Source organism: Pinus tabuliformis, chromosome 1_2, assembly GCF_031772625.1.
Source record: "Pinus tabuliformis cultivar Carrire ecotype Pingquan chromosome 1_2, CPIR1, whole genome shotgun sequence".
Lineage (NCBI taxonomy): Eukaryota > Viridiplantae > Streptophyta > Pinopsida > Pinales > Pinaceae > Pinus > Pinus tabuliformis.
This window is the reverse complement of record NC_142298.1, coordinates 863,416,744-863,440,965: the sequence shown is the minus strand read 5'-3', so window position 1 is coordinate 863,440,965 and position 24,222 is coordinate 863,416,744. Positions and strand designations below refer to the sequence as shown.

Sequence of the window (24,222 nt, the reverse complement as noted above, 5' to 3'; positions counted from 1 at the left end):
AAAATGTTTAGTGTTGGCTACCCTGGCTGGTTTCCATTGGTTTTGCTTGTTAAGTTGTAAATTTTTTAGTTCTTGTTTGCTAAGTCATAATTTTTTAATATATTGACTTACAAACGTTTAAATCAATGTATTTAAATCACCCTGATTTAAAAATAAATAAAAATGGTAAAATGTATACTCTCCATGAACTCACTCCTGGTTACCTATCATAGCCTGTCCAGGTACTGAAGCGTCAACGGGAGCTCGACAGGGAGGCTAGCCACACATTTACAATGGTACCCACTAGACAATGGCTTGACACGATCAATATTTCGTTCCCATAAGAATGGCCAGAAGGTTGAATGCATCAGAATGTTCAATACGGTGCCTGAGAAAGTAAAGAGCCAGATCAATATTTCGTTCCCATAAGAATGGCCAGAAGGTTGAATGCATCAGAATGTTCAATACGGTGCCTGAGAAAGTAAAGAGCCAAAAGCATACATGGTCTGGTCTTACTCTGTCTTTGATAATTACTAACTGTAACAAGCTGGCGATGGAGCCTAAGGGCTTTCCTCTGTATACGACACTGGAAAAGAAATCCTTCGTATACAGAGTTTATGGCTGCGCCCACTTTTCTGCAATAATTGGTCTCATCTATTATCGGCTGATGCATATTCCAAGTGAGGATTATTGGCCATGGATTGCGATATTTGTGGCAGAACTAGGCTTCGCCTACGGTTGGATTTTGGAGCAGGCCATCAGGTGGCGGCCTGTTGAGCGAAAAGTCTTCCCAGAAAGACTTTCTAAGAGGTAATAATCTGCTCATCTATCTTCCAGCGCGACCACAATTAAATATACTTTTAAACGTTATGAGGGTTAATAGTTTGCTCATCTATATGCTTATGAGAGGTAATAATTTGCTCAGATATGCTTTTTAAACATTTTCATGGGTATGTTAAATGAATATAATTTACTTCATCAAAATGGGCAGGTTTGAGAGCGATCTACCGCCTGTTGATATATTTATATGCACCGCTGATCCCATCAAAGAACCCCCACTGACTGTCATAAACACAGTACTGTCGGCTTTGGCTGTAGACTATCCTGTAGGAAAACTGTCATGTTATGTTTCTGATGATGGAGGATCCTCGTTTACATTTTATGCTCTCTTGGAAGCTTCACGTTTTGCGAAGATTTGGCTTCCATTTTGTTATAACTATACCATTCAAGACAGATCACCAGAGGCATATTTCTCGGCAATGTTAAAATGTTAATTTGAACAGCGCGGTGGAGGTTTTCGGAAAACCACCGTGGTCTCCCCGCACCACCATTCGGCGAAGGTTGTTTCCGTATGAAGGGTGCCGCTGCAATCACAACCCGCCACGCGTCTCATGTACGAACACCCCAAAACCATTTTCCCCGGACGGTAACGAGCGTTTGTTTTGCTGGAGGTTGGCGTGCGAACAACGTTGGATCGGCTCAGCGATTTGATCGCATGATCTCCGCCGTTGACTTCCAGAATGTGCTGTCCGCCCACGTCACATCAAATCTTGTCATTTTCTTGTTGACCGCCGTAGGTGGAAACTTATGGTTTTTAATGCCTGTCGTATTTTCTTTGGTGGAGGCTTTAATACGTTATGGGCTTGTTTTAATATAGTAATGGGCACATTTTTTTATATATTTTTTTTGTACACGTTGTTATATGTAAAACAAAAAAAAACAACCCGTGTGCTGTAGTTTTTGTGTGAAGTTTTTTTTTATGTGGTGAGTGGTGCATGCGCATGGCATTATGTAAGTTTTTTTTTGTTTTGTTTTTCTTGCCGTAAGCACAAAAACGCACAGCAGTGCGAGAGATAAAAGGGATGTAATGTTTTGTTATGCTGGCCATTGAAAAACAGAGGTATGTTTTGAAATTGGTTCATGTAACATCCACCGCAGTGGAAAACAAGAAAATACAGAGACAGAGTTTGTTTTGTAAATTCCTCTCTGCACAGAGGATGAAATTTGTATCAGTTTTTTTTAATTAATAGAAATGCTTTGTGACTGTGTAATGGTGTCTTCTGAGTCATTGTGATTTTTAAGAGGTTCTTGGCAAAAGATTCTGGACAAAGGAAACAGAGCATTGTCTCTGTGGTGAATTTTTATTTGGTTTTGGTATTTCTCCATTAAAATACCCAACAGTGGTATCAGAGCAGGCTCAGGCTCTTTGTAGGAGACAAAGAAGCTGAAGGGAGAAGGTTGTTGCTGCAGCAAAACCTCTCAGGCAGTTAGAAGACTCAGACAGCGAAGGATTCAGGTATTCCCCAAAAGCATTTCTCTTGTTATTGCTGAAGACAGTCAGTTGTTTTTAAAAAAAAAAACACAGTCAAGGATTTAAAACCATAGTTCAAGATGCAAGGAATGGCAAGCACAAGCATGGGTATGTTCAACACCCAGCTCCCACACTTTAATGGGAAGAACTATGACTACTGGTCTATAACCATGAGAGCTTTGTTCATCTCTCAAGATATATGGGAACTAGTAGAATATGGGTTTGAGGAACCAGCAGATGAAAATGAGTTCAATGCACTAACTCAGGGAGAGAAGGATCAGCTGAAGCTCAATAGGAAGAAGGATGCAAAGGCCATTGTCTTGTTGTATCAAGCAGTGGACCAGAGTATATTCCCAAGGATAGCAGCAGCTACAACATCACATGGAGCATGGCAAACTCTCAAGACAGCCTATCAAGGCATGGAGAGAGTGAAGACAGCAAAATTGCAAATGCTGAGAAAGGATTTTGAAAATTTGAAAATGAAGGAATCAGACAACATTGAATCATTCTTCACTCATGTGATTGGTGTAATCACACAAATGAGAACTCATGGAGAAACCATTGAAGATAGGAGAATAGTGGAGAAAATATTGAGGGTTTTACCCTCAAGGTTTGATGCCATAGTCACCACCATTGAAGAGACAAAGGATCTCTCAAGCTATTCAGTTGATGAGCTACATGCATCACTGATAACTCATGAGCAGAGGTTGAGTAGGAATGAAAACTCATCCCTTGAGCAAGCCTTCAAGACCCAGATGTCCTTTGGAAGAGGAAGAGGTCAAGGCAGAGGAAACAAGAGAGGAAGAGGCAGAAGCCAGAACAGAGGTGGAAGGAACAGCACAGCAAATGCACAAGGAAGAGGCAGCAATCCAAATCAGAACCAAGGTCAAGGCAGCAGCCAACAAAGAGATCAGTATCAGGCTCAAGGACAAAGGTATGATAAATCTAATGTTCAATGCTATTATTGCAAAAAGTATGGACATTATGCTAGTGATTGTAGAAAGAAACAGCATGATATGAACAGCAGACAAAATGCAAATGTTACAAGAGAAAACAGCAGTCAAGAAAATGTCCTGTTAGCTTGTAACATGGCTGAAACACATAGTGAGGACATATGGTTTTTAGACTCAGGTTGCAGCAACCATATGACAGGGAATGTAGCCCTCTTTTCAGCCTTAAATCAGAATTTGAAATCAGAGGTCACTCTAGGAACTGATAGTAAAGTGTCTGTTATGGGAAAAGGGGAGGTAAAAATATTCACAAAACAAGGAGAAAAGAAAACCATAGCAGATGTCTACTATGTCCCCGGAATGAGATGTAACCTATTGAGTGTTGGACAACTTATCCAAAAGGGTTACAATGTTTACTTTGTAAATGATGTGTGCACCATCATGGATATACCACCCAGCAAAAGATGCATTGCTGAAGTGAAGATGACAAGGAACAGGATGTTCCCTCTCCGGATCCGGGCAGACATGAAAAACAAAAGGGAAATGGCAGCAGTCACCCAAGAGGCCTTCCAAAGCGTGCCAAAGGATGAGAACTGGTTATGGCACTTGAGATTCGGGCATCTAAATTTTGGAGGTCTAAACTTATTGAGCAGAAAAGGAATGGTAAGAGGATTGCCATTGATAGAGAAACCGGACAGCCTATGTGAAGGCTGCATTTTGGGAAAACAACATAGAGAGAGTTTTCCATCAGGGAAAAGCATAAGGGCAAAGACACCCTTAGAGATTATCCACTCAGATTTGTGTGGACCAATGCAAGCTCCATCTTTAGCTGGCAGCCTATATTTCTTGACATTCATTGATGATTTTACAAGAAAGACTTGGATATATTTCCTCAAGAACAAAAGTGAAGTCTTTGAGAAATTCCAAAACTTCAAAGCACTAGTGGAGAACCAAAGCGGGCTGCACATAAAAGTATTGAGAACTGATAGAGGAGGTGAGTATATCTCCAATGAATTCCTAAAGTTTTGTAGAGAAAATGGAATTCATAAACAGTTTACAACTCGGTACACCCCACAGCAAAATGGAGTTGCTGAAAGGAAGAACAGAACCATCATGGAGATGGCAAGGAGCATGTTGAAGGCAAAGCATTTGCCAAATGAGTATTGGGCTGAAGCTGTACATTGTGCAGTTTATATTTTGAACAGGTGTCCTACAAAAGCAGTCATGAACAAAGTGCCAGAAGAGGCATGGAGTGGGAGAAAGCAAGGAGTCACCCACATGAGAGTTTTTGGGTGTGTGGCCTATGCACACATTCCAGATAAACTAAGGAAGAAGTTGGACAGCAAAGGGGAGAAATGCATCTTCATTGGATACAGTGATGAATCCAAAGCCTACAGGCTGTACATTCCATCTACCAAGAAGTTCTTTGTCAGCAGGGATGTTCAATTCATTGAAGAGGAAGCTTGGGATGGAAGCATAGAGAAAACAGTGAATGTTAAAAACTGTTTGTCTCATGATGAGGATGAAGAGGAGGTGGCTGAAATGAATCCCCAAACAGCAGCACCAACACAAGAACAGCAAGGTACACCATTGAGGATCAATGAGAGTGCTTCTCCAAGCACACCACAAGGAGGAAACTCAAGTGCATCTTCAAGCACTTGCACACCAAGTGAAAGAGGTAAGAAGTTTAGAAATCTAAGTGAAATTTATGAAGAAGGAATGAATTCCTTATTTGCCTTGTTTTGTCATGTTGATGATCCTATCCATTTTGAAGAAGCTATTAAAGATAGGAAATGGATAGAAGCTATGGATGAGGAAATGAATGCCATAGAAAGAAACAAAACATGGGATTTGGTTGAATTACCAAAAGGCAAAGAAGTCATTGGTGTGAAATGGGTCTACAAGACCAAGAGCAATGCTGAAGGCAAGATTGAAAGGCATAAAGCAAGGCTGGTTGTCAAAGGCTACAAGCAGCAGTATGGGAGAGATTATGAGGAGACTTTCGCCCCGGTTGCAAGAATGGAAACCGTGAGAGCAGTGCTGTCCATAGCAGCTCAAAACAAATGGAAAGTCTACCAAATGGATGTGAAATCAGCATTCCTAAATGGAGTGTTAATGGAAGAGGTCTATGTGGAACAGCCTCTCGGATATGAGAAGAAAGGGGAAGAGCACAAAGTGTGCAAATTGAAGAAAGCTCTTTATGGGCTGAAGCAAGCGCCAAGAGCATGGTACAGCAGGATAGATTCATATCTATTGGAGAATGAATTCGACAAGTGTGAAGGAGAACCCACAGTCTACATCAAGGAAAAGGATGGTAAGATTTTAATAGTTGTCTTGTATGTTGATGATGTGATTTTCACAGGTAATGATGATCAGCTCATTAAGAATTTTAAATCAGTCATGAAGGATGAATTTGAAATGACTGATATGGGTTTCTTGAGATACTTCTTAGGCATAGAAGTAGATCAAAATGAAAAAGGAATTTTTATATCTCAAGCAAGATATGTAAGTCAAATTTTGAGCAGATTTAAGATGGAAGAATGCAAGGCAGCCATCACTCCCACAGTGATGGGATTAAAACTCAGCAGAGAGGACAGCAGCAAGGATTTTGATCCTAGCCTGTACAAAAGCATTGTGGGCAGCCTTATGTATTTAACAGCAACTAGGCCTGATATTATGTATGCTGTTAGTTTGATTTCCAGGTTCATGGAGAGGCCAAAGGAGGCACATTGGCAGGCAGCAAAGAGAATTTTGAGGTATGTCAAAGGCACTAAAATGTTTGGAATTTTATATCATGCCTCAGAACATTCAGATTTGGTTGGGTACACAGATAGCGATTGGGCTGGAAGTGTAGATGATCGGAAGAGCACTTCCGGTTATGTTTTTAACATGGGTTCAGGAGCCATTTCATGGGCTTCTAAGAAGCAGTCCATTGTAGCATTATCTACAGCAGAGGCAGAATATGTGGCAGCGACAGCAGCAGCATGTCAGGCAGTATGGATGAGAAGGATGTTGAGAAGCTTAGGCCAAGAGCAGGCAAAAGCGACAGTGGTCTTTTGTGACAATAGCTCTGCTATTGCTTTGTCAAAGAATTCAGTGTTTCATAAGAGAACGAAACACATCGACACAAGGTTTCACTACATCAGAGAATTGGTGAGCAATGGAGAAATTGTCTTAGAACATTGCAGGACTCAGGAACAGGTTGCAGACATCTTGACAAAGCCACTGGCTCAGAAGAGTTTCGAATTTTTGAGAAAGTGTTTGGGAATGACTGAACGCGCAGCTGTTAAAATTAAAGGGGAGTGTTAAAATGTTAATTTGAACAGCGCGGTGGAGGTTTTCGGAAAACCACCGTGGTCTCCCCGCACCACCATTCGGCGAAGGTTGTTTCCGTATGAAGGGTGCCGCTGCAATCACAACCCGCCACGCGTCTCATGTACGAACACCCCAAAACCATTTTCCCCGGACGGTAACGAGCGTTTGTTTTGCTGGAGGTTGGCGTGCGAACAACGTTGGATCGGCTCAGCGATTTGATCGCATGATCTCCGCCGTTGACTTCCAGAATGTGCTGTCCGCCCACGTCACATCAAATCTTGTCATTTTCTTGTTGACCGCCGTAGGTGGAAACTTATGGTTTTTAATGCCTGTCGTATTTTCTTTGGTGGAGGCTTTAATACGTTATGGGCTTGTTTTAATATAGTAATGGGCACATTTTTTTATATATTTTTTTTGTACACGTTGTTATATGTAAAACAAAAAAAAACAACCCGTGTGCTGTAGTTTTTGTGTGAAGTTTTTTTTTATGTGGTGAGTGGTGCATGCGCATGGCATTATGTAAGTTTTTTTTTGTTTTGTTTTTCTTGCCGTAAGCACAAAAACGCACAGCAGTGCGAGAGATAAAAGGGATGTAATGTTTTGTTATGCTGGCCATTGAAAAACAGAGGTATGTTTTGAAATTGGTTCATGTAACATCCACCGCAGTGGAAAACAAGAAAATACAGAGACAGAGTTTGTTTTGTAAATTCCTCTCTGCACAGAGGATGAAATTTGTATCAGTTTTTTTTAATTAATAGAAATGCTTTGTGACTGTGTAATGGTGTCTTCTGAGTCATTGTGATTTTTAAGAGGTTCTTGGCAAAAGATTCTGGACAAAGGAAACAGAGCATTGTCTCTGTGGTGAATTTTTATTTGGTTTTGGTATTTCTCCATTAAAATACCCAACAGGCAAGCTTTGCTCAGGAAAACGAAAATATGTCCTTTACTAAAGAATGGAAGAGTGTACAGGTAAAAATATTATAAAGGAATTGATAACCAGGTTGGGCTAGATTATTTGGTAACATATGCTTTAGATAATACTTCACAGTTCTTAACATATAACATAGTGAACGCCAATTGAGTTGCGACCGCTCTCGCTCTTATTTTATTTTTATTATTCCACATCCTGTATTTTGGCTTATACAGGTCTGGTTTTGTTTTATTATTTCTATCAGAAAGCGTATTTGGAAATGAAGGATCGTATCAATAACGCTGTGGAGATGGGAAGTGTTCCGGATGACAAACAGAAAGAACACACGGGCTTCAAAGACTGGATTTTGGGAAGCACTATGCGAGATCATCCGAGTATTGTTCAGGTACTCCTATGTACCAGGTTGCTTGATATGTGCAGATGCCGTGCTAACATTAGTTGAAATCACCAGAATTTCTACTTATACATTTGTCGATTGTGTCTTCTTCTCTACGAATCTTTCGAATGTATATGCAGATTCTACTGGAGAACGGAGAGGACAAGGACATTCAGGGTAATGATCTGCCCAGCCTTATTTATGTCTCCCGTGAAAAGCGACCAGGAATTCCTCACCATTACAAGGCCGGCGCTCTTAATGTTCTGGTAATATTTGTCTTGTTCTATAAATGTGGTCACCTCATATTACGGCTGGTTTGTGATGTCGACAGATTAGAATCTCCGGCTTAATGAGCAATGCTCCCTTTATTCTCACTCTTGATTGCGACATGTTCACCAACAATTGTGAAGCACTTCGGCAAGCCATGTGCTTTTTCTTGGACCCACAAACAGGTCACCAGTTTGCGTACGTCCAATTCCCTCAAGGCTTTCATGGCATCACAAGGAACGATCTGTACGCAAACCATCACTTGAGGATTTGCTATGTGAGTATAATCCGCACCTTTTACCAGTAGGATCTTAAGTTGCCCAACCATGCATTAAACCTAACGGGGAAATCGCCACTTTCAGTGTCAATCTAAAGGACTGGATGGTCTCGAAGGTCCAATATACGGGGGCACTGGATGCATTCACCGCCGGGATGCTTTATGTGGGAAGGAAGTAAGGCATGCGTCCTCCAAATCGCTTGAACCCTATTCCACTTCTAGAGCTCAAACGAGTCCATCCAAGATGCTGAAAGATGCAAGGGATCTTGCCAGTTGCGCCTGCGAGGAGAACACCCTGTGGGGCAAAGAGGCAAAATTCCAACCTGCAGTTTTATTTTTAATTCATTTTTAAGTTTCGTACCCTCTATATATATCCCTGAAATTGAACTTGATAAATTGCAGGTTGGCATGATTTATGGCTGTGCTGTGGAAGATGTATTGACAGGTTTCGTTATACAGTGCAGAGGGTGGAAATCTATTTACTGCACTCCAAGGCGAAAAGCATTTTTAGGTGGCGCGCCAGTGAACATGAATGACACACTCATTCAAATCAAAAGATGGAGTGCCGGATTCCTGGAGTTTTTCTTCAGTAAGTTTTGCCCATATGTTTATGGCATTCAACGGACAAGTACAGCTCAGTGTATGTGTTATGTTGTGTTCTGTCTATGGGCTCCCTCTTCTTTATACATACTTTGCTACGGTTTACTTCCTGCACTCGCCATGCTTAACGGCCTATCATTATTTCCCAAGGTAATGTTTTCCTGATCAAATTCTTCCATATTTCTACATCACAGACCATGTCCTCATTTTCATTACTGATGATTATAAGTTTGTGGCAATGAATAGGCTTCAAATCCATGGTTCATCCTCTTTGTCTCATTAGCAGGATCTGCATATGGGTACAGTCTGATAGAGTTTTTGTTCATCGGAGGTTCGTAACAGAGGATGTGGATGATTAAAGGCGTGTCATGCTATTTGTTTGCTTTAATCCAAGTTGTTTGCAAGATGCTCGGTTTATCGGAGGTAGGCTTCGAGGTGACAAGCAAAGTAGTGGATAACGAAGCAGCGAAAAGATACGAGGAAGAAATGTTGGAGTTTGGTGTGGCATCTGCTATGTTTGTCCCACCAGCAACTTTCGCAATAATAAACTTGATATCGTTGGTCCGTGGACTCGCAAGAATCATGCGAGAAGGATATCAGGCTTTTGATTGTATGATTTTGCAGTTAGTTTTGTGCAGCTTCATAGTGATAATTAGTTATCATATATTCGAGGCGATGTTTATGAGGAAGGATAAAGGGCGAATACCTACTTCCATTACCGTTGTCTCGATTTTTGTTGCAGTTTCTGCGTGTTCTGTAGCTTCCACGTTCATTCCTACCTGGTGAAAAATTCGCCGGAAGTAGTTGAAAAAAACGTTTGGTCGAAGACTCTCTGTTCAATGTTCAAGTATGCATCTGCATTAGTTTTTTAATTTACTTCGTGTAGTTTCAGAGATTTGGACTAGAAGAATTGCGTCATAGATATGAACTATATTAGTGGAAATTCATTCAATTCGATATTGAAGAAGGTAACCCATGTGCCCGGAGTGGCGTGTGTTGAAGCAGGTCATCTTCAAATTCTAGCTTTGTATAAGATAAATTACCTGAAAACAGTAGTTTGAACTTTGAATGGCTCAGAATTGTAAAATGGAAAATTGAACATCGAATCCACTGTCGTGGAATGTGCCGCTTTATTCTAGGATACACGAAGTTATGACACATGTAACATTGCAGTAATTTGTCTTTTTGCTCCTATTCTTATTTTGCTTCTTCCCACAAATTCTTATTGACACACAAGTTTTTTATTTCAAGCTTGATTTGACGGTAATTTGGGAATTTAACCAGAGTGAAGGAAAAGTATTAACTCTTCGATCATAGTTTTAATTGAGGCATGTCTAACTTGGGTAAAATTATCGAGCCTGTCTAAATCTGGCTTACAGAAAATTACTTTGGCTATTCTTTTTGACTTGGAATTTTGACTGATACCCAATTATCGAGTCTGTCTAAATCTGGCTTACAGAAAATTACTTTGCCTCTTCCTTTTAACTTGGCATTTTGACTCGCTGCATAACTTATGTCTTCATCAAGTTATAATTTAAGTTATGTCTTCCTAAAGTTATAATTTAATTACGAGGAAGGCATTCTCTCTGCCGGCTTGGGGTGACTGGACACTATTTACCTTGTTAGAAATATTTGGCGAATTTAATTTTTCTTTTCGCGGAGGGGAGAGGTAGAGAGTTATGATTTTCGCGAAGCAGATTTGGCGGACCTATCTTCACACACCGCCAAGGTATTTCCCAGATTTGGATTTCGTGCACCTAGGAACTGTTCCAGAGATTTAATGAATACTCACAGCAAAAATAGCAAGATAGGTTTGGCTTAGTATTCATTTCTTAAACATGAAAAATACATTTACATGAGACTGCGGCTCATTCACCAAGCCAAATAAAATTTTACAGAAATGTAAAATTAGGCGGAGTAAGACACAGTAAAATAGAGTAACTATTGTTTTCACCTGCCCACCAAAAATCATTCCAACATTTTCTCCACAGAGACTTGCGCTCTTTTCCTCTCTGACTCTCTAATCTCTCTACACAGTCTAAGCTATTACAAAATGTCTTTTACATTCTTATATAATTCAACATACAATTTTACATTTAATTTATGACATAGCGAAATTAATTTTGATATTGTTGTTGAGTGTGATCAGAGGCGCGCAGGGGTTTCTGGAGTGGAGTGTGTATAAGGTTGTTGAATTAATGCTTGCCCATATCTGTTTACCTAAGTACATAAATTCTTTAAATAACTTTGGTGGGTGCGCAGGGGTTTCTGGAGTGTGTATAAGATTGTTGAATTAATGCTTGCCCATATCCATATCTGTTTACCTAAGTACATAAATTCTTTAAATGACTTCGTTGGGTTTCTGAATGAATGGTTAGTGTATGACTTCAGACCTTCTATTTTCACACTAAAACGCAACCTGCAAAAATGTCTTCAACCACAAACGCAACTTGCAAAAATGTCTGGCATATATAAACTGCAAAAGTCTCTGACATGTATGGCTGCTATCGGGCTGTCTATTGCCGTGGTTGGGATTATTATTTCCAACCCAGCTAATCACAAGGCTTCATTTTCGTTTTTTTCTGTCTAATGAAAATCTCACACCCCGCAGCTCACTGTTATCACGATTTCTTATCACCATTTGTTGTCAAGCCCCGAATGAATTTTACCAAAACAACACCAATCGTAGGTTATTCATTATCAAAGATAAGTAATTTATACAAATAAAAAACAAAATAGAGAAAAAGGTTATGTCTAAATAACTCCTCTGTACGGGAAAAACTGTAAAAAACTAACTAATCCGAGACTGTACAAACAAATCCCGAAGGATTAGTTTAACATTTGTCATCGCTTTCCAACTACGCTCGCAGCTCAGACACTGTTTTCCAACTACCCTCGCAGCTCTGGAACTACGGGGAATGACAGCACGACCATCCCAACTCGCCCACGAAAACCTGGCAGATTCGAGCACTCGTTTTCTGGTTCTCAAGGCTTACGGCCTCGGGTTTTCTGGTTCACAAAGTTCGTCATCGCACCAGTCACCTGAGCCTACTGGACTCCGGTCTGACCTTGCTCAATGCTCTCCCTCGCCCACTATTCCAAAGTGTTAGACAGGTTCTATGCTCTTTTCTTGTCTTTTGCGATGAGCATGCTGAAGCAATTAAACATTGGAGTTTGCGATTCAAGAAACTAAATATTCGAAAACATACTATTCTCTCCCAATTTATGTGTGACTCGTAGATTTAAAAAATATTTCTGGCTAGATGTCAAGAAGGAAAAAATGCAACTAGCCACGAGGATCGAAAAAATTCATAATAATTTTGAGCTGCATCAAAGAATTCAGAAAAAGATGTGAAAATGAGGGAAACCACACAATTTTCAAACCAAAAAATTGCAGTCAACAGTATCTAAACTTTAACCAAAAGGAAAAGAAATTGAAACACTGCTAAGCAAGAACGTTGAACTTCATATAGCGAAACTCCTCAAAACAGGAAAGTAAATCCTACAAAACGTCAGAAAGAGGGAAACGATCAACTTGGAAGCCAGGGCCGCTAAGCCTTCTAACCCAAGTTGTTAAAAAAACAAAACAAAAAAAACAACATTGGCAAAGGAAAAAAGAACAAATATGAAAAACCTAACCCTACTTACTATGCTTACAATTCCTCCAAAAGCTTTAGGAATATTTAACTAATTAAATCTTCTTGTAAATAATGCATAGGTTTTATAAAAATTCTGAAAGAAGAATAGTGGTGGGACTACTGTAATTTCAAATACTAAAATTTCAGAAATCAGAGTTGGGTTATAAGAACTTTCATATTTGCTTGTATCCTCTTATAAATATATGCCATATCTGCCATAAAAATCATTCTAAAATTACTTGATAGTGTTTTGCCTCAATACGGTAAGATATTTTCACCACCACTGTGTCACATTCTTTTTATACCTACCCACACATAAAAATATTGGTTTTAAACCAATGAATTAAAATAAACCCACATATGTAATTACGTATTAAAATAAATAAAAAAGTATGCGCATATCAAGTGTTATGTGCATCAACCATGGTTATAAGGTTTAACCGAGCCAACTATCATCCTAATCTAAGAGGAAACCAAATCTAAAAAGGTTAATAAACAGGAAAACCCAAAAACAAATTGAAAGCAAGAACACAGAAATAACTGTTGAGGTATAAACAACAACAACAGGAAAATCAAAAAGGAAAAAAGATAAAAATACTCTCAACAATCCATCACCCTCTCTTACGTGCTCCAATCATCTTCTCTGCTCTGCTCAATTTGAAGACAGGTGGGAATAGTGACATACAAAATGGAAAAACATAAAATATATGTATTTTCTTTGCACAATGGCAATGGGTGTTCATACTTAAATGAACAGAGTTTATATATATATATATATATATCTTTTGCATATATATATTTATACATATATATATCTTTTGCATATATATATTTATACAAAGAAGCGTTTTCTGAAACATAATCCGATAGCATTCTGGAAACCCCATGTAATGACCCCAGACAATGTAAATGTGAGATTTTACTATGGTAAAAGACAGTATGACAGTTGTTGTTTTATGTTTTAAAAACAAAACTGTGACAAACTATTTTAATTAAAGTAATTTAAATATTTTCTTGAAATGCTGGCAGCCTCTAGGAGGTGGATTAAAAAGAAAGAGATCAGTTGTAATAACTGATTGAAACTACCCTCCCAAACAGGAAAAGTCCTGGCTGTAGGGAGGAAGTTCTGTGCTGTGTGGACAGACAGAAGAGATCTTTTCTAAGGAAAAGGGAAAAAAGGAAAAACTGGTTAAGTCTGGTAGGGACCAGATAACCAGGCACAAGGTGCACAAATCTTGTTGAGGGCTTGAGGCCTGCAAGATGGCTCGGGGGGAGAATTCCGTCTGAGAGATGGATCTCATGGCTGGGTGGAAGAGCAAAATCAAGGTACAGATGACTTGCTTGAGAACCTATTCCTGACTCTGGTGAACCAGGTACGGTTTCAAACTGCAGAGTCTCTGATTGAATATAATATACAGTGAATTTACAGTAGGCAAATAAGAACTATGTTTCGTTCTCCTAGATACTGTCATATTATTAACTGCACAGGTGTAGTTTTAAGTTAAAGGATCAGATTATCAATTGATAGACATAATCTAAAACCAGTCATACTGTAAATAAAGCTACATAGGTGTAGTTAATTAAAAGACTGGTTATTGAATAAGAGGGGGAGTTAACCCAAAAGAACCTGCTATTGAATAATAGACATGACATAAACTCGTCAGAAAGACAGAGACATTGTGTAAGAACAGAACAGCTAATAAGAGAATAAACAGCCTCGAACACCCTGATTATAAACAAGCTGTTATTATAATGTGTCGACAGGAATGAGTTTAGAACCCTCTGAGTCTGGGTAGACCACAGTCGGATTCTAACTCGTCGACGGAAGGAGATAAACCTACTGTTATTTATAATAAATGACTGTTGTTAAGTGAAGAATTTAATAAACTATTACAGACAAGGAGAATTCATTCTGTAAATGGTGCAAAACAGAGAACGAGAGCCATACCGTAATCCATCATACCCGCGTTATTAAATCACAGTGCTCGCAGACACAATAGCAGAGGAACCAGTTCGTTAAGAGCGATAAAAGAAAACGAGATATATATATACAAGAATCCTGTGCATGCTACTTTAAAGAGGAAAAACTCCAGGCATACATATATTCCGACATTCTCATAAAGAAAGGAAGAAGTATGCTATTGTTCTTATAACTAACCGAGAGCATTCTGTACAAGTTTAGCAAAGACGAAAGTCGCATAGCGAACACCAGAGCGAATGACTCGAAACAATAAACATAACCTGAGTAATCTAAGAGGTTGCCGTCGTTGAGACGAGCAAAACCAGCAATAACAACATAAACCCCATGCACTGTTCTAACACTGTTAAATACCCAGAATATATTCATACAAGATGCAAAACGTAAGTTGCCTGAGGGCTCAGACAGAGTAACAGTTCCATGTATAAATTACAATATAACACCGGATGGTGAAATCCTGGAAAAGATAATAACTGTGTATACATTGATAAACGAAAAACCTCAAATAAAACTTGAATCCGTTAGCCGGGTCTGAGCATTATGGCCAGATCCGAAACCATATGTCTTATATCAAATGAAACAAACCAAAGTCCGGATATGCCGCAGGGGCAGCAATACAAACAAAATAAATCCGTAAATACATGTAATAGAACTCAGGGGTTCCGCCGGGGATGATAACCCAATAGGGCGGGTCAATGACGCAACCAGACTATAAAACATGAATGTAAACCGTGAGGGTTCTCTGTGGAGAATACCTCGGCAATCGAAGCAAGGAAACCCGCATTTGAACGGCGGTCTGCATCAAGCCATAAAAACAACAGATCAAGACCCATGAACTCCGAGCTCTCGTATGCAGGAGCAGAGTAAACAAGAATGGAGAGCTTACCTGTGGTCGCCGAGAGGGTTGAACCGTCGAGTTTAGCCACCTTGGTACCGTCAGAGGGGTTTGAATAACCCAACTGCACGCCCTACCAGCGGAGAGAAAACAAGTCAGTAAGAATCATTACAATTATCAAAGAACTGTAAATGCATTCTGTAGCTTTAAGAGTCGAGGGTTAATACCTGTGATGGCCTAATGACGGACATGTCACGGCTTCCGGAGCGATTGCAGGTTACGAAGATAACGCTGGTGGTTTCGAACCAGAGATTGAACACCGAGACGGAGCCGGAAAGGCCAAATGAACAAATAAACCCCGAGTCTGCTCGGATGTGAATATGTAAAGGCTTAAACCCTCGAGTGCATTTCAGCCCTTCGATCCAAGGGTGAGATCCCGACCGTCCAAGCAAGGCGGGAACATGAAGCGAGAAGGCCGAGAACACCGTAACCGAGGTGTCACATGGCCAAAGGAGCAAGCCATGCCACCTGCCTTGATAAGGACCAAAGTCATTAAGGCAAAGGGTGAGTTGGCACCTGCAAGGGCTGCGGCAGGACCACCAAACCCCGCGCCACATTAATATTCACTGCAGACTGGTAGTCTAATAGCTGGGTTCCACCGTAAGTCAAACGCATACTCTAAAAACCATATGGCAGCATAACAATAATACCACGTAGCATACGTATGCAAGGTTACAACAGTAACTAAACGTTAAGCTAACCAGCTGTAACATACATGGCATAAAGTATGGGTCTATACGATATGAAGTCAAACCTGCGACCAAGCATAAAGAATAAATCATGTAGTATAGTAAGTTCCTTATGTGATGCATACATTTAATTTTTTTTATGTGTATGTGAACAAGGGTGTGACACCCCATCGTGTGTCCTCAATAATAAGAGGGATTGAAATGTCATGCTCCCACTGTCGCTCTCACCATGCTACTTCTTCGACATCTCTGGAAGGCCTCCTGTCGATACCTACTTGAGCTAACGTGGATACAAATGTTTTCCCTCCTCCTTCAAAAATGCAACTCGAGTCAAGGACTGTGAAAAGTGTTGCATGTCATTGTGTTTACGTTAAGACAGAGGTGAAGTCTCTTAGTGTGAACAACTTGATATAAGTAGACTAGAATCACATTTTTAAAAAAATATATTAATCTCTCCGATTTATGTTAGGTTTTTTTTTAATCTCTTCCTTAGGTGGTGTTTTTAATTGTTTTTCTTATTTGATGGGTGAAAACGAAAAAAAATGTTGTTTATTCTGATGGTTTTTAGAAAAAATTATGTTGTATTTTGATGGTTTTTAATTCCAAAATTAAGATGACGAAATAAATTTAATTTATATATATATATATAAAATAATTACTTAGAAAAATAGTTAAATAATGGTTTGACTTTTTGACAGTAAAGTTACAATTTCTATAATTTCTGCTTTTTATATTCAGTTAAAATGAATTTATATGAAACACAACTACTTGGAAAAATGTCTAAACAATGATTTGACTTTTTGACACTAAAATTAAAATATCTGTACTTTCAAATTGATTAGGGACAAGAAACCATTGCCAAATAAAATGTGTAAAACCATTTATCTACTATACATAAATTTTCAAAAAGAACACTTACTCGCCCGCATGCTAAGAGTGGATTGAGGATGTAGTTGGGAGAGGTGATGGGTAAAAAAGATAGCATATAGAAATTATACATACTGACAATAAAATTAAATAGTCACATAAAAGCACTTAAATGAGAAAAAAAAATGGTATACATTTATAAATATGTTAGGTACTTCAAAAAAACTACTTTTATATGCTTTTTCTTTAGTCTTTTCTTCTCTTGTTTCACCAATTTGAAAAAAAAGACAATTACTTAGAAAAATGGTTAAATAATGGTTTGATTTTTTGACACTAAAGTTACAATCTCTATAACTTCTGTTTTGTTTTTTTGTAGTGAGTTAAAATGAATTTATATGCAACTATTTGGAAACATGTCTAAACAATTATTTGACTTTTGACTTTTTGACACTAAAATTAAAATATTTCAACTTTCAAATTGATTAGGGACAAGTGGCCGTTGCCTAAACTATTATTTGGATTTTTGACACTAAAATTAAAATATCTCTACTTTCAAATTAATTAGGGACAAGAGGTCATTTCCAGATAAGCACTGTAAAACCATTTATGTACTATAAAAAAATATTCAAAAAGATAACTTACTCTCCTTTATGCTAAGAGTAGATTGGGGATGTAGTTGTGAGATCCCTGATGGGTAAAAAATATGGCATATAGAAATTATATAATCACATAATAACACTTAAATGAGAAATTAAAAAATGGTATACATTATTTATAAATATGGTGGGTAATTAAAAAAAACTTTTATATGTTTTTTCTTCAGTTTTTTATTCTCTTGTCTCACCAATTTGAAAAAAAGGACAATTACTTAGAAAAATGGTGACAGAGCCTAAGCCGCATCTACCCACAGTAATGCATATAAAATGCATGACATATACATGTGTCGTCATGTCCCAAGATAACCACCAATGTCAATGGTGAAACCCTCTAAAACCAAGGTTTAATGCTCCTTCCATAAACGAGATGTGCAGAAATGTTCGCCTTAATTATCCAAAGTCTAAACCTTTGATAAAACTTTGATAACCTTTGACAATCTTTGGTTTAACACCCTTTAATTGAATGCTTAAGTGGAAATATATTCGGTTCTCTCTTAATCCTTATAACTCAACCCTTCGGTTGATTTTAATACCCACGCATATTAACCATACCATGGTCTTGATACTTTGGTTAAACTCAACTTAACCCATAAAAAATTAATCCTGTTTATTTCTATTATAATATAATAAAAATATTTCATAACTCACACTTAAACCTCACCTTTCCGCCATTCTTCAAACCTTTACACGTATACTGATGCTCAACCTAAGCACGTTCAATCCGCACTGTTGATCTATATCATCTGATCCAACGGTTGCTATCGCATCATCTGATCACCAACTAGCTTGGACAATCTCCACCATTTATTTCTCTTACCTCAATACAACGACTATCACGTCACCCGATCGCCAACTAGCTTGGTCGCTTTCCACCATTGATCTGTCTCATGTGATCCAACGGCTATCGCGCAATCTCATGCAGATACTTTCACGACTAATATCAAATCGAGAGCGCACGAGAAAAGTGTTTTCCTCTCTCCATCGTGTGCTACGTGTTACCCGTTAAGGATAATCATGTAGAATTCTGAAATACCATTTACCGCTTTGAGGGCGCTCGAGATACAGCTTACCACTTACGAAGATCGCTCCACTATTCAGCTAACACGTGGCTTAATCTGATCCCTTTACTGCTTGACTTTATTTTGCACGATAAGATCTTCACCGCTCATCATCCATTAATTATGTCTGTTGATCTAACTAATCCAATAGTTCCTGTGCACGGTTACTTCGTTTCTTCCTCCTTTTCTTTCTTCGTCTTTATGCAATTCCTCCGTGTTCTGGTTTATTTGTCTGAATCGCCTATACGATTCTTTGTGCATCTATCCTTTCTCTGTTCTTTTATGGTTTAGGTTTTCTCCAGGGTTTCTGGTTTTTGTTTATCCTTCAGTGCAACTTCTCCTGAATTTACTTCATGTACTCTTAAGCACTATCATCTCTGAACTTCAACTTTGATCCTTCAATTAGATTCAAATGATCAGACCACTATCCTTCATTCTCCACTTCTGTGTTCTGCTTTAATTCCACCTGCATATATCTATTATGCAGAATTACTCTAATTCACACACAATTTATAATTCCATTAATCAATACACACCACACAACTCATGAATCGAATTCTCTGTCTTTATAAACAATCATTTACATAATGAATTTCTCTCTCTCTGGCTTAATTTTCTAATCAGTGGCCTTTTCCTTTCCTGCCCATAGGCTTACAATCAAACTCCTTGAATTCCTAACTCTCTAAGTAACTAACTAGCTAGTAACCAACTGACTAACTCTTTCTATGCCTTTTAGGATTACATTTATACAAAAGGTTCAGTAACCCATTTCTGTTCAGATCCTCAATCTTTTGAACTAAATACTGAATATCCTCTAAGTCCACTTTTGATTCAACTAATCCCTAAGGATCCTCTCTAGTTCCACAAATCATGAAACCAATTCATAATCTAAAATTTACAATTGATTTTCAAATCTCTCAAACCCTATGGAATCTTAACTAGCCTAAATCTCTCATTCCCTCTAACATTCGAGAACATTTACAATACTTCTCACAATATCTAATTAATTCCTTTTCTAAATATCTCTCATTAAAATCACTCAAAAACCTTAATAATTACATTAATTTAATACTCAGGAAACCAACTTCCTTAAAACACAAGACCCCCTATGTCTACTAAAATACAATGATATTTCTGAGCCAAATTCTCATGCATCAGACTCCCAAGATTGAAACATTCATGATCTCCAGATCATGTGTTCTCATATGTTGATAGAAAAACCTCCAGGGTCCCAAAATTTAGCTTGTAGTTGTTTGAATGCTCCATTCCTTTGTTGTTCTTGTATGTTTGTTGTCTTTTGTTTCATTTTCCTCTCCTTGTCAATCAGTTTCAAATTTTGACTGATCATTCTTCCTGACGCTGTCAATCTTCTCCATCTGGACTATGTCATCATTAATTTCCATAATTCTTCAATCTCTATCTCCAGCATATCCTTTGGCTGGTACATGCTCTGCCATTTACTGCTACCTCTTTCTCTTTGCTTCAGTTTGTTGTTGCTATCCACTAGCTCTAGCATCTTCACATTCTACATCAAATCCTGATTCTTTAGCATTCTTTCCATAAAAATAATATCTCTATTCCATGGATTAAATACTTCTACAAAATCTTCCTCTTCCATCTTTACTTGGCTGCTCATCTATGCCAAATTTTCTCCAGCATCTACAACAAAACATGCACTCACAAAACAATTATTAAAATAAAAAACATAAGGCCTCAGTGCCTCTTCTTCCTTTGGCAACATTTCAGTATGCTGCTCTAATTTTTCCTCCTTTATCAGCACATCAGTATGTTGATTCAACTTCTCTAAAGAATTCTCTAAAGAACTCTCAAGATTGTCAGCAAGTCTACCTTCCACACCATCTGCTTCAATGATGTATTTGTCCTCTTGTCCACTGTAATGAACTCCTTCTTCTGCAATCACATTGTCATACTTTGAGTTTTCTAGCAAATATTCCAGCAGTTCAATTTCTCTTTAACACTTCATAAGTATTTCATCATCACTTATATTTCCTGCATTTGTACACAAATTGTCAGTTTGAAAATTACAAGGTTCAACAGTCTCAACTGTTGCTTGACATATCAGCTCTTTAAACTGAATTACATCTCGTTCTTTCACAAGAAATTGTTCCTATGTTGTAACAACTTCAAACATCAATGTATTACTAAATTCTTTTTGCTGTAATAATTCACTTCTTTTCCCATTTAAGAGACATTATCCATCCTTCTTTACTTCAGAGTATTCATCTTCTCAAAGGTACTCTTCCATACTTTTGACAGCTTCAAAAGACTGCTCATCCTCTGCAAAACTTGTTATCACATCAAGATTATTAGATTCAAATATACAAGGTTTTACATCGTCTTGCTGATCTGAATTTGTCCAACAGTTCAGAAAATCATCAATATTTCCTTCTTCAGCAAAGTAAACTTCTTGCTATCTTGAACGCTCATAATGATTCATAAGATCTTTCACAGATCTCCAATCTTCATCTTCACCAAGAACTTCACCTTGTTCTGCTTCATAAATGGAAACTTCCATTTTCAACTCAGCTTCTCTGAGTTCTTGAGACTTCAACTTATCATTCATTACCTTTTCAAGCTTCAACAGCTCTTCTGCTAGGTGCATATTCACCTGCTGATTTCTCTTCTCTTGTAACCTCTGCCACTTTACTTTCTTCCTCATGACATAACCATGCCTCTGGTCATCCTTATTCATTTGCAACATCTCCATCAATATCTCAAGATGTACTACAATCTTAGCCTTCTCCCTCTCATATTCTTTTTCACTTAATTGTCTTTGTATGCCATTGGCGTTGGCATCCTCTTTCCTCACCTTTCCTCTGCTATGGTCTTCCTCGAAACCTCTACTATGACTATCAGTAGTCATTTTCTCCTCTATCTTCATGAGTTCCTCACTCACTTACTATGAGATGTTGTTGGCTTGTTGGGGCCTGACCCAGGTTAGGAGTTAATTAGCCAAACAAATCCCTATACTACTGGCCCTTTTGGCAATAGTCCACAGAGCGCAGACTGAGGTGTCACCCGAAGTAATATGGGAGGGTGCTAGAGCCAGCTTTCTGCACCCTTGAGATGTCTGAGGAGTCCGACTGGTCCTCTGTTTGTTCCTGCGCGCAGGTTGCTTCGTGCACTTCTCGTTCCTCGCAGCCTGATACACTGCCTTCGCACAGCCCTAACCAGGGGTTGTGCCGCACTCTGCGCTATTACCCGATATCTTACTTATCTTCCAGTATTAATTAATTACCTTCGCCTACTTGTATGTCTTAAATTATAATTAGTAATACAAAACATTCATACAGGTTTGCACAGTAAATAAACAATATACTTGGAAATTATATCCAATCATGCATTAAACCAGGAAGAGATACACACAATTATAACAAAACTTCTCTTTATTGATTCTCCCAATGGTTACAGACTCAACCCGCCCTGTGCACTCAGCTACAGGGGTTCGTGCACTCAGCTGCAAAGCCTTCTCCTACTCTATGACCCACAGACACACTTTACTCTTCGACTCAATCACTTAGACTTCTCCTCTTCTATTCTATCTGTTTTATTTGTTTTTCTACACTTAGAGCCTCACTCTATTTATACAATCCCATGGTCCGCAGACCATGGGTAGGTCTATCCAGCTGACATTACATTACAAAAACTAGGGTGGACAACCCTGTTACCCTATTATACTTTCGCACCCCGCGGCCACAATTCGCGGAGCTTTTACAAGAATATTTGGTCAAAACATGGGCTTTAAGCCCCAAAACATGCCTTGGGGGGATTCCATGCCCAATAGGCCCCCAACACAAACATCATGACTCACCCTTGAGTCACTCTGTCGGCGCGAAGATCTTTGCATGGAGTCCCTCCAACTGTTCTCAAACTGTGGCAAGGTCAGCAGCGCACTCAGATGCTACCTTCTGGATCTGTTGTACGTGTTGTTATGAGACTGTAGTGTCAGAACTACTTCTCTGCATCCATGCCTGTATCCCCTGCATTTGTTTATAGTCCCGCGCCTACGCCCAGATCCTTGGAGCGCAAAGACTATGCTTTGGCTGGCTAGTCAGATAGCCGGGCCACCCGTGTAGGGCTACAAATGGCTACCATTCACTTTGCCTGGGAAAGGCTCTCCATTTAGTTTGACTAGCTGTACCGCGCCTCCATCTGTGACCTACTTAACAATGTATGGTCCTAGTCAATGCATTCTAAAATTTCCCAGGAATTTATCAAACTTACTGTCATACAGCAGCAGTAAATCATTTACCTTTAAGGTGCCCAACTTAATATGGCAATTATGCTATGCCTTCTCATGCTGCTTTTGCACCTATTGATGAAAGCCAGCCAGGAACCATTACTCCTCAAGTTCTTCCAACGGTGCAAGCCTCTCTTCCACGGCTTTGCGGTCCGTCGTACCTGTGAGTGCTGCTATGCGTAGACTAGGTACAATATACTCCATTGGCATGACAACTTCCATGCCATAAACCAAATGGAAAGGTGTCTGTCTCGTTAGTTTCTTGCATGTTGTCCTATAAGCCATAGTACTACACATACGCGCAAGTCCCAATCACTCCGCTGCGTGTTGCATACTTTGGTTAGTGTAATCTCCAGTATTTTGTTGAATGCTTCTACTATCCCATTGGCTTGTGGGTGATACACTGTGCTTTTCTGATGATACACCTAGAACTCTTTTGTTATCGCGCTGATGGTTTGGTTTAGGAAATGTGTACCGCGATCACTCATTAAGATTTTCGTACAACCAAATCGAGTTAACACATGTTCAAACAAAAACTTCGTAGTCATGGTGGCTGTGTAGTCTTTCACTGGCTGCGCTTTTGCCCAACGAGTCAGGTACTTTGTCGCAGTGATAATGTATCATGCGCCCATTTTTCCCTGAGGTTTGATAGGTCCTACAAAGTCAATTGCCCACTTTTCGAAGGGCTGCAGTGTCATTTGTGGATTCAAAGGAATCTTGTTCCTCCGCGATGGTTTACCTGTCCTTTGACATATATCTCAGGCATTACAGTGTGCTTTTTTATGCTAATGAAGGGTTGGCCACCACAACCCTGCGCGGAGAATCTTTTGTGCGGTCGCTCATCCTGCATAGTGTCCTCCAGCACATTCCCCATGCACTTCCGCGAGGATCTGACTTTGTTCAAATTCAGGTACGTACCTCCTCAATATCTCATCATTGCCCATTTTGTATAGGTGCCCCGCGATGATAGAAAAATTAGCCTCGCGCACCACCAGTTCTTTCTTCTACTGGACGAAGTATTCATTCGGCACAATCCCCGTTGTCAGAAAGTGGATTATATCTTCAAAGTTCCTGTCCGCGATGTGCACAACAAAGAGCTATGCATTAGGTAATCATTCCTCCAAAATAGTAGGTTCCTCTCCCGTCTCAATACGTGACAAGTGATCCAGACTCG

General features: G+C 39.1%; 1 pseudogene across 1 annotated transcript; it reads left to right on the top strand.

Annotated features, from left to right (window-relative positions):
• The first annotated feature begins 493 nt into the window (after positions 1-493).
• On the top strand, positions 494-9,792 carry LOC149208650 (cellulose synthase-like protein E6; annotated as a pseudogene). Its single transcript, XR_016253069.1, has 9 exons — positions 494-789; positions 971-1,240; positions 7,470-7,524; positions 7,731-7,871; positions 8,003-8,128; positions 8,194-8,406; positions 8,492-8,716; positions 8,809-9,156; positions 9,253-9,792. The product of XR_016253069.1 is annotated as a cellulose synthase-like protein E6 (transcript).
• Positions 9,793-24,222: the final 14,430 nt, after the last annotated feature.